Source organism: Bubalus kerabau, chromosome 10 (assembly GCF_029407905.1).
Source record: "Bubalus kerabau isolate K-KA32 ecotype Philippines breed swamp buffalo chromosome 10, PCC_UOA_SB_1v2, whole genome shotgun sequence".
Lineage (NCBI taxonomy): Eukaryota > Metazoa > Chordata > Mammalia > Artiodactyla > Bovidae > Bubalus > Bubalus kerabau.
Genome location: NC_073633.1, coordinates 16220772 through 16230930, shown reverse-complemented (window position 1 = coordinate 16230930; position 10159 = coordinate 16220772).

Sequence of the window (10159 nt, the reverse complement as noted above, 5' to 3'; positions counted from 1 at the left end):
CACATACTCGTATCACTGGGTTATTTTAAGGCAATTTCTGATATCTTATTTCATCTGTAAATATTTTTCTGTGTACCTCCAAGAGATAATGCCATTATCACACTTTAAAAAATTCAGCAATAATTCTTTCATACTAATATCCAGTCAGTGTTCCTATTTGTGATTCTCTCATAAATTATCTTTTTACAGTTGACGTGTTCTACTTAGCTTCCAAAGTTCACACTTTGGAAGGACCAGAACCGACCAAAAAGATCCTCCATGACAAAAGATATTAAGAAGAAATCACAACCAGATGGGTAGGAGGGGCACAGTTACAATATAGCCAAGTCCCATACCCCCAGGTTGGGGACCCACATACAGGAGAATTATAATTGCAGAGGTTCTCCCAAAGAGGGTTCCGAGCCCCAAGTCAGGCTCCCCAGCCCAAAGGTCCTGCACTGGCAAGATGAGCCCCCAGAGCATTGGCTTTGAAAAGCAAGCAGGGCTTACTTTCAGGAGTCCCAGAGAGCTGGGGGAGGTAGACACTCCACTCTCAAAGGGTGCACACAAAACCTCACATGTTCTGGGTTTCAGGGCAGGAGCAGTAATTTGATAGGAGCCTGGGTCAGACCTACCTGCGTTTTAAAGTTTCCTGGAGAGTCAGGAGGCAACTGCAGCTCACGCTAAGGGTATAGACACTGCTGGCAGCCAGTCTTGGGAGCTCATTCTACCATGTGGACACTGGCGCTGGCAAGTGCCATCATGGAATCTTCCCTCTAGCCTGGCTCTGGCTCAACAGCCTGCATGGACCACTGCTGGGATGCCTCAGGCCAAGAGTTGAAAAATATACTAGAAGAAATCAACAGTAGAGTTAATGCTACAGAGGAATGGATCTATGAGCTGGAAGATGAAGAAGTGGAAATCACTGAAGCCAAACAGAAAAATAATGAAAAGAAGACAAAGAGACCTCTGCAGCAACATCAGGTTCACTAATATTCACATTATAGAGGTCCAAGAAGGAGAAAGAGAGAGCTGAGAACATACTTGAAGGCATAAAAGCTGAAAACTTCACTAACCTAGGAAATGAAACAACCAACCAATCTAGGAATTGCAGAGTCCCTACAGGATTAACCCAAAGAGAAACACACTAAGACACATTGTAGTCAAAATGGCAGAAATTAGAATATTAACCCATTACTGACTGGAGGATTTTTGCAGAAACTTATACCGTGGGCTATAATATGTCTCTGGTCCGTAATGTGTTAAAAGCAGCAAGCGGAAAAGAAAAGGAAGTCCTATAAAGCTATCAGCTAACTTTTCAGCAGAAACTCCACAGGCCAGAAGAGAGTGGCATAATATACTTAAAAGTGATGAAAAGGGAAAACCTACCACAACCAAGAATACTCTACCCAGAATGCTGTCATTTAGATTTTATGGAGAGATAAAAGCCTTACAGAAAAACAAAAGCAAAAGGAATTCATACCACCAAACTATCTTTATAAGAAGTGTTAAAGGAACTTCTCTAAGCAAAAAAGAAAAGACCACAACAAGAAACACAAAAATTATGAAAGGAAAAATCTCATCAGTAAAGGCAAACAGTAGAAGTAGGAACTCATCCTCACAGAAAGCTAGTAGGAAGGTTAAAACACAGAAGTAGTAAAATCATCTACATTCACAATAAGCTGTAAAGGGATACACAAAAAATTAGATGTATACATAATATCAAAAACAATAAATGTGAGGAGAGGAGAGTACAAATGCAGAGTTGTTAAAAGGCACTGGAAATTAAGAGATCAGTAACTTAAAACAGGGCTTTCCTGGTGGCTCAGATTATAAAGAATCTGATCCCCTGGAGAAGGGAATGGCTACCCACTCTAGTATTCTTGCCTGGAGAATTCCATGGACAGAGAAGCCTGGTGAGCCACAGTCCCTGGGGTTGCAAAGAGTCAGATACATCTGAGTGACTAACCCTTTCACCTTGTAACAATCATAGATATGTGTGTGTATGTGTATGTGTATATACATACATATATATATGTACGTGTGTGTGTGTATGTATATATATATATATATATATAATAATTGCTATATAAAATCCTCACGGTAGTCACATATGAAATCTATAATAGGGCTTCCCTGGTAGCTCAGTGGTAAGGAATCCACCTACCAATGCAGGAGACACAGGTTTGATCCCTGATCTGGGAAGATCCCACATGCCATGGAGCAGCTAAGCTGGTGTGCCACAACTACTGAGCCTGTGCTCTAGAGCCCAGGAGCTGCAGCTACTGAGCCCACATGCTGCACCTCCTGAAGCCTGCACGCCCTAGAGCCAGTGCGCGCAACAGGAGAAGCCACTGAATGAGAAGCCTGCATGCCCTAGAGCCAGTGTGCGCAACAAGAGAAGCCACTGCATGAGAAGCCTGCACACCCTAGAGCCAGTGTGCGCAACAAGAGAAGCCACTGCATGAGAAGCCTGCATGCCCTAACTAGAGAGTAGCCCCTGCTCACTGCAGCTCGGGAAAAGCCAAAGACCCAGCACAGCCAAAAATACGTATTTTTTAAAAAATCTATAATAGATACACAAGAAAAAGGAATTCAGAACATAACACTAGTCATCAAATCACAAGAGGACAAAAGAAAGGAACAAGAAAGAACTATAAAAACAACCCCAAACAGTTACCAAAATGGCAATAAGAACATGTGTATCGGTAATTACTTTAAATGTAAATGGACTTAATACTCCAATCAAAGGGCAGAGTAGCTGAATGGATTAAAAAAAAAAAGACCCATATATATGCTGCCTATAAGAGACTTCAGACCTAACAACACACACAGACTGAAAGTGAGGGGATGGAAAAAGATATTCCTGCAAATGAAAATCCAAAGAAAGCCAAGGTAGCAATAGTCATATCAGACAAAATAGACTAAAATAAAGACTCTTAGAAGAAATAAAGAAGGACATTACATAATGATCAAGGAATCAATTCAAGAAAAAGATATAACAATGCACCCAATATAGGAGCACCTAAATACATAAAACAAATATAAATGGACATAAAGGGAGAAATTGATAGTAACAGAATAATAATAGGAGAACTTACCACACATCAATGGATAGAACATCCAGAGAATCAATTAGGAAACATTGGTTGACATGTTAGCCAAAATGAACTTAGTAGGTATATGTACAGAATATCCCATACAAAAACAGAATACACATTCTTTTCAAGTGTAAATGGAACATTCTTGAGGGTAGATCACGTGCTAGACCAGAAAACAATCCTTGGTAAACCTAAGGAAACTGAAATCATATCAAGCATCTTCTCTGACTACAATGCTATGACACTAGAAATCAAGTTCAAGGAAGAAAAAAAACTTGCCAAAAAAGAAAATGTGGAGGCACACACAAATGTGGAGGCTAAACAAAATGCTACTAAACAATCAATAGATCACAGAATAAATCAAAGAGGAAATAAAATACCTAGAGACAAAATGAAAGCACAACTATCCAGAAATCTATGGGATGGAGCAAAAACAACTCTAAGTTGACAGCAATACAAGCTTACCTCAGGATATAAGGGAAATCTCAGCCTGACTTCACACCTAAAGGAACAACAAACAAAACCCAAAGTCAATCGAAGGAAAGGAATTGTAAATATCAGAGCAGAAATAAATGAAATAGAGACCAAAAAATCAATGAAATTAAGACCTGGTTCTTTGAAAGGGATTATACTGATAAACCTTTGTGTGTGTGTGTATGTGCTCAGTTATGTCCAACTCTTTGCAACCCTATGGACTGTAGCCCACCAGGCTCCTTTGTTCATGGAGCTTTCCAGGCAAGAATACTGCAGTGGATTGCCATTTTCTACTCCTGAGGATCTTCCCAACCCAGGGATCCAACTCAGTCTCTTGTGTCTCTTGCATTGGCAGGTGGGGTCTTTACCACTGTGCCACCTGGGAAGCCCTGATAAACTTTTACCCAAACTAATCAAGAAAAAAAGAGACAAGACCCACAGCAATAAAATCAGAAATGAAAAGGAGAAGGTGCAACAGACACCACAGACATATAAAGGATCATAGGGAATACTACAAATAACTGAATGCTAATAAAATGAACAACCTGGAAAAAATGGACAAATTTCTAGAAATATACAATGTCCCAAGACTGAACCAAGAATAAACAGAAAATATGAACAGATAAATTATCCATAATGAAATTGAATCAGGAATTTTTTTAAAACCCCAACAAATAAAGTCCAGGATCAGATGGCTTCACAGGAGAATTCTACCAAAGATTTTGAGAAGAGTTAACACCTATCCTTCTGAAACTATTCCAAAAAAATCACAGAGGGAGGAACACTTCCAAACTCATCCTGTGACTCAACCTCACCCTGATATCAAAACCAGACAAAGATGCCACACACAAAAAAGGAAAATTATAGGACAGTATCACTGATGAATATAAATACAAAAATCCTCAACAAAATATTAGCAAACCAATTCCAATGATACATATAAAGAATCATACAACATGATCAAGTGGGATTTATCCCAGGGCTGCAAAAAATTTTCACTACTCAAAAATCAATGTGAGACAGCACATTAACAAATTGAAGACTAAAAACCATAGGTCATCTCAATAGATTCAGAAAAAGTTTTTGATAAAAATTCAATATCCATCTATGATTTAAAAAAACTCCAGAAAGTGGGTAGAGAGGGAAACGTACCTCAACATAATAAAGGCCATAAATGACAAGCCCACTACTAATATCATGCTCAACAGTGAGAAGCTGAAAGTATTTCCTCTAAGATCAGGAATAATACAGGCATGCCCACTCTCATCACTTTTATTCAATATAGAATTCGAAGTCCTAGCCATAGCAGTCAGACTAGAAAAGAAAATAAAAATAATCCAAATCGGAAAGGAAGAAGTAAAACTGACACTGTTTGTAGAAAACATGATACTATACATTGAAAATCCTAAAGATGCCACCAGGAAACTACCAGGGCTCATCAATGAATTTGCTAAAATTTGAGGATGCAAAATTAATATACAGAAATCTGTTGCATTTCTATACAGTAAGAACAAACTATCAGAAAAGATATTAAAGAAACAATATCATTTACCATCACATCAAACAGAGTAAATAGGAATAAACCTACCTAAGAGGGTAAAGGAACTATACTCATAAAACTATAAGATATGGATGAAAGAACCTGAAGATGACACAAACAGATGGAAAGACAGACTATATTCATATATTAGAAGAATTAATACTGTTAAAATGACCAAACTCTACAAGCAATCTACAGATTCAATGCAAACCCTATCAAAATACCAGGGCATTTTTCATGGAACTAGAATGATTTTAAAATCTATATGGAAACACAGAAAGACCCCCCAAAGCCAAAACAATCTTGACAAAAAAGAACAGAGCTCATACAGCTCAACATCAAAAAACACAGTTGAAAAATGGGCAGAAGACCTGAATAGACATTTTTCTAAAAAAGACATGCAGATGACCAACAAGCACATGAGAAGATGCTCAACATAATGATTAGAGAAATGCAAATCAAAACTACAATGAGCTGTCACCTTGCACCTGTTATAATAGCTATCATCAAAAAGTCTACAAATAACAAATGTTGGAGAGGATGTGGAGAAAAGGGAACCCTAGTATACTGTTGGTGGGAATATAAATTTTTCAGCCGCTATGGAAAACAGTATGGAGTTTCCTTAAAAAACTAAAAATAAAGCTGCTATATAATCCAGCAATTCCACTCCTGGGTGTGTATCCAAAAAAGTTGAAAACTCTAATTTGAAGACACATGAACCCCAATGTGTCCCCTAGATTCTCCAAACCAGGCTTCAGCAATACGTGAACTGTGAACTTCCAGCTGTTCAAACTGGTTTTAGAAAAGGCAGAGGGACCAAATTGCCAACATTCGCTGGATTATTGAAAAAGCAAGAGAGTTCCAGAAAAGCATCTATTTCTGCTTTATTGACTATGCCAAAGCCTTTGACTGTGTGGCATCACAATAAACTGTGGAAAATTCTTCAAGAGATGGGAATACCAGACCACCTGATCTGCCTCTTGAGAAATCTGTATGCAGGTCAGGAAGCAATAGTTAGAACTGGACATGGAACAACAGACTGGTTCCAAATAGGAAAAGGAGTACGTCAAGGCTGTATATTGTCACCCTGCTTATTTAACTTATATGCAGAGTACATCATGAGAAACGCTGGCCTGGAAGAAGCACAAGCTGGAATCAAGATTGCCAGGAGAAATATCAATAACCTCAGATACACAGATGACACCACCCTTATGGCAGAAAGTGAAGAAGAACTAAAGAGCCACTTGAAGGTGAAAGAGGAGAGTGAAAAAGCTGGCTTAAAGCTCAACATTCAGAAAACTAAGATTGTGGCATCCGGTCCCATCACTTCATGGCAAATAGATGGGGAAACAGTGGAAACAGTGGCTGACTTTATTTTTTGGGGGCTCTAAAATCACTGCAGATGGTGATTGCAGCCATGAAATTAAAAGACGCTTACTCCTTGGAATAAAAGTTATGACCAACCTAGACAGCATATTAAAAAGCAGAGACATTACTTTGTCAACAAAGGTCTGTCTAGTCAAGGCTATGGTTTTTCCAGTAGTCATGTATGGATGTGAGAGTTGAACTATAATGAAAGCTGAGTGCCAAAGAATTGATGCTTTTGAACTGTGGTGTTGGAGAAGACTCTTGAGAGTCCCTTGGACTGCAAGGAAATCCAGCCAGTCCATCCTAAAGGAGATCACTCCTGAGTGTTCATTGGAAGGACTGATGTTGAAGCTGAAACTCCAATACTTTGGCCACCTGATGCGAAGAGCTGACTCATTTGAAAAGACCCTGATGTTGGGAAATATTGAGGGCAGGAGAAGAAGGGGACGACAGAGGATGAGATGGTTAGATGGACATGATTCAATGGACATGAGTTTGGGTAAACTCTGGGAGTTGGTGATGGACAGGGAGGCCTGGTGTGCTGTGGTTCATGGGGTCATAAAGAGTCGGACACGACTGAGCAACTGAACTGAACCCCAATGTTCACAGCAGCACTATTTACAATAGCCAGAACATGGAAGTAACTCAAGTGCCCATTAACAGATGAGTGGCTTAAGAAGTCGGGGTATATAAATGTGTATACTATGGAACATTATTCAGCCATAAAAAAGAATGAAATATTGCCATTTGCAGCAACATAATGAAACTCCAATACTTTGGCCACCTCATGCGAAGAGTTGACTCATTGGAAAAGACTGATGCTGGGAGGGATTAGGGGCAGGAGGAGAAGGGGACGACAGAAGATGAGATGGCTGGATGGCATCACCGACTCGATGGACATGAGTTTGGGTGAACTCTAGGAGTTGGTGATGGACAGGGAGGCCTGGCATGCTGCGATTCATGGGGTCGCAAAGAGTCAGACACGACTGAGCAACTGAACTGAACTGAATATGGATAGACCTAGAAAATATTATATTTAGTAAAGTCAAACAGAGAAAGATAAATCCTGTATAATATCACATCACTGACTCGATGGACATGAGTTTGGGTAAACTCCAGGAGTTGGTGATGGACAGGGAGGCCTGGCATGCTTCGATTCATGGGGTTGCAAAGAGTCAGACACGACTAAGCGACTGAACTGAATATCACTTAAATGGGGAATCTGAAAAACAGTACAAATGAACTTATTTACAAAACAGAAATAGACTCACAGACATAGAAAATAAACCTGTGGTTACCAGAGGGGTGAAGGCGGAAGGGAAGGGCAAATTAAGATTATGGCATTAACAGATATAAGTGAAAGTTGCTCAGTCATGTGTGACTTTTTGTGACCCCCATGGACTATATAGTTCATAGAATTCTCCAGGCCAGAATACTGAAGTGGGTAGCCTTTCCCTTCTCCAGGGGATCTTCCCAACCCAGGTATTGAACCCAGGTCTCCCGCATTACAGGCAGATTCTTTATCAACTGAGCCATAAAGGAAGCCTAAGAATACTGGAGTGGGTAGCCTATCCCTTCTCCAGGGGATCTTCCTGACCCAGGAATCAAACTGGGATCTCCTGCATTGCAGGCAGATTCTTTACCAATTGAGCTTTCAGGGAAGCCCTAACAGATATAAACTACTATACATAAAATAGATAAGCAACAAGGATTTACTGTATACAGAGAACTATATTTAGTATCTAATAAATACCTATAATAGCATATAATCGGAAAAAAACTGAATAAAAAGATGTACACTTTAGGCTAAGACCATGCTGTAAATCAACTATGATTCAATAAAAAATATTGATATAACTATTTTCATAGGTTTAGAAAAACATTAAAAAATTTTTTAAAAATTGTTTACAGATTGATTGAAAGTGAAAAGTGAAGTCGCTCAGTTGTGTCTGACTCTTTGTGACCCCATGGACTGTAGCCTACCTGGTTCCTCTGTCCATGGGATTTCCCAGGCAAGAGTACTGGAGTGGGTTGCCATTTCCTTCTCCAGGGGATTTTCCTGACCCAGGGATTGAACCCAGGTCTCCGGCATTGTGGGCAGAAGCTTTACCATCTGAGCCACCAGGGATTCCCACAGATTGATTGAGTAGGCAACAAATCACTCATGGGAACTCTATAAATCAATCTTGTTAATCCTTTTTTTTTTTTTACTCTTTTTTTAAAAATTTTATTTTATTTAACTTTACAATATTGTATTGGTTTTGCCATATATCAAAATGAATCTGCCACAGGTATACATGTGTTCCCCATCCTGAACCCTCCTCCCTCCTCCCTCCGCATACCATCCCTCTGGGTCGTCCCAGTGCACCAGCCCCAAGCATCCAGTATCGTGCATCGAACCTGGACTGGTGACTCGTTTCATACATGATATTATACATGTTTCAATGCCATTCTCCCAAATCATCCCACCCTCTCCCTCTCCCAGAGTCCAAAAGACTGTTCTATACATCAGTGTCTCTTTTGCTGTCTCGTATACAGGGTTATTGTTACCATCTTTCTAAATTCCATATATATGCGTTAGTATACTGTATTGGTGTTTTTCTTTCTGGCTTACTTCACTCTGTATAATAGGCTCCAGTTTCATCCACCTCATTAGAACTGATTCAAATGTATTCTTTTTAATGGCTGAGTAATACTCCATTGTGTATATGTACTACAGCTTTCTTATCCATTCATCTGCTGATGGACATCTAGGTTGCTTCCATGTCCTGGCTATTATAAACAGTGCTGCGATGAACATTGGGGTACACGTGTCTCTTTCCCTTCTGGTTTCCTCAGTGTGTATGCCCAGCAGTGGGATTGCTGGATCATAAGGCAGTTCTATTTCCAGTTTTTTAATGAATCTCCACACTGTTCTAAATAGTGGCTGTACTAGTTTGCATTCCCACCAACAGTGTAAGAGGGTTCCCTTTTCTCCACACCCTCTCCAGCATTTATTACTTGTAGACTTTTGGATCGCAGCCATTCTGACTGGCGTGAAATGGTACCTCATGGTGGTTTTGATTTGCATTTCTCTGATAATGAGTGATGTTGAGCATCTTTTCATGTGTTTGTTAGCCATCTGTATGTCTTCTTTGGAGAAATGTCTATTTAGTTCTTTGGCCCATTTTTTGATTGGGTCATTTATTTTTCTGGAATTGAGCTGCAGGAGTTGCTTGTATATTTTTGAGATTAGTTGTTTGTCAGTTGCTTCATTTGCTATTATTTTCTCTCATTCTGAAGGCTGTTTTTTCACCTTGCTTATAGTTTCCTTTGTTGTGCAGAAGCTTTTAAGTTTAATTAGGTCCCATTTGTTTATTTTTGCTTTTATTTCCAATATTCTGGGAGGTGGGTCATAGAGGATCCTGCTGTGATGTATGTCGGAGAGTGTTTTGCCTATGTTCTCCTCTAGGAGTTTTATAGTTTCTGATCTTATGTTTAGATCTTTAATCCATTTTGAGTTTATTTTTGTGTATGGTGTTAGAAAGTACTCTAGTTTCATTCTTTTACAAGTGGTTGACCAGTTTTCCCAGCACCACTTGTTAAAGAGATTGTCTTTAATCCATTGTATATTCTTGCCTCCTTTGTCAAAGATAACGTGTCCATAGGTGCATGGATTTATCTCTGGGCTTTCTATTTTGTTCCATTGATCTATATT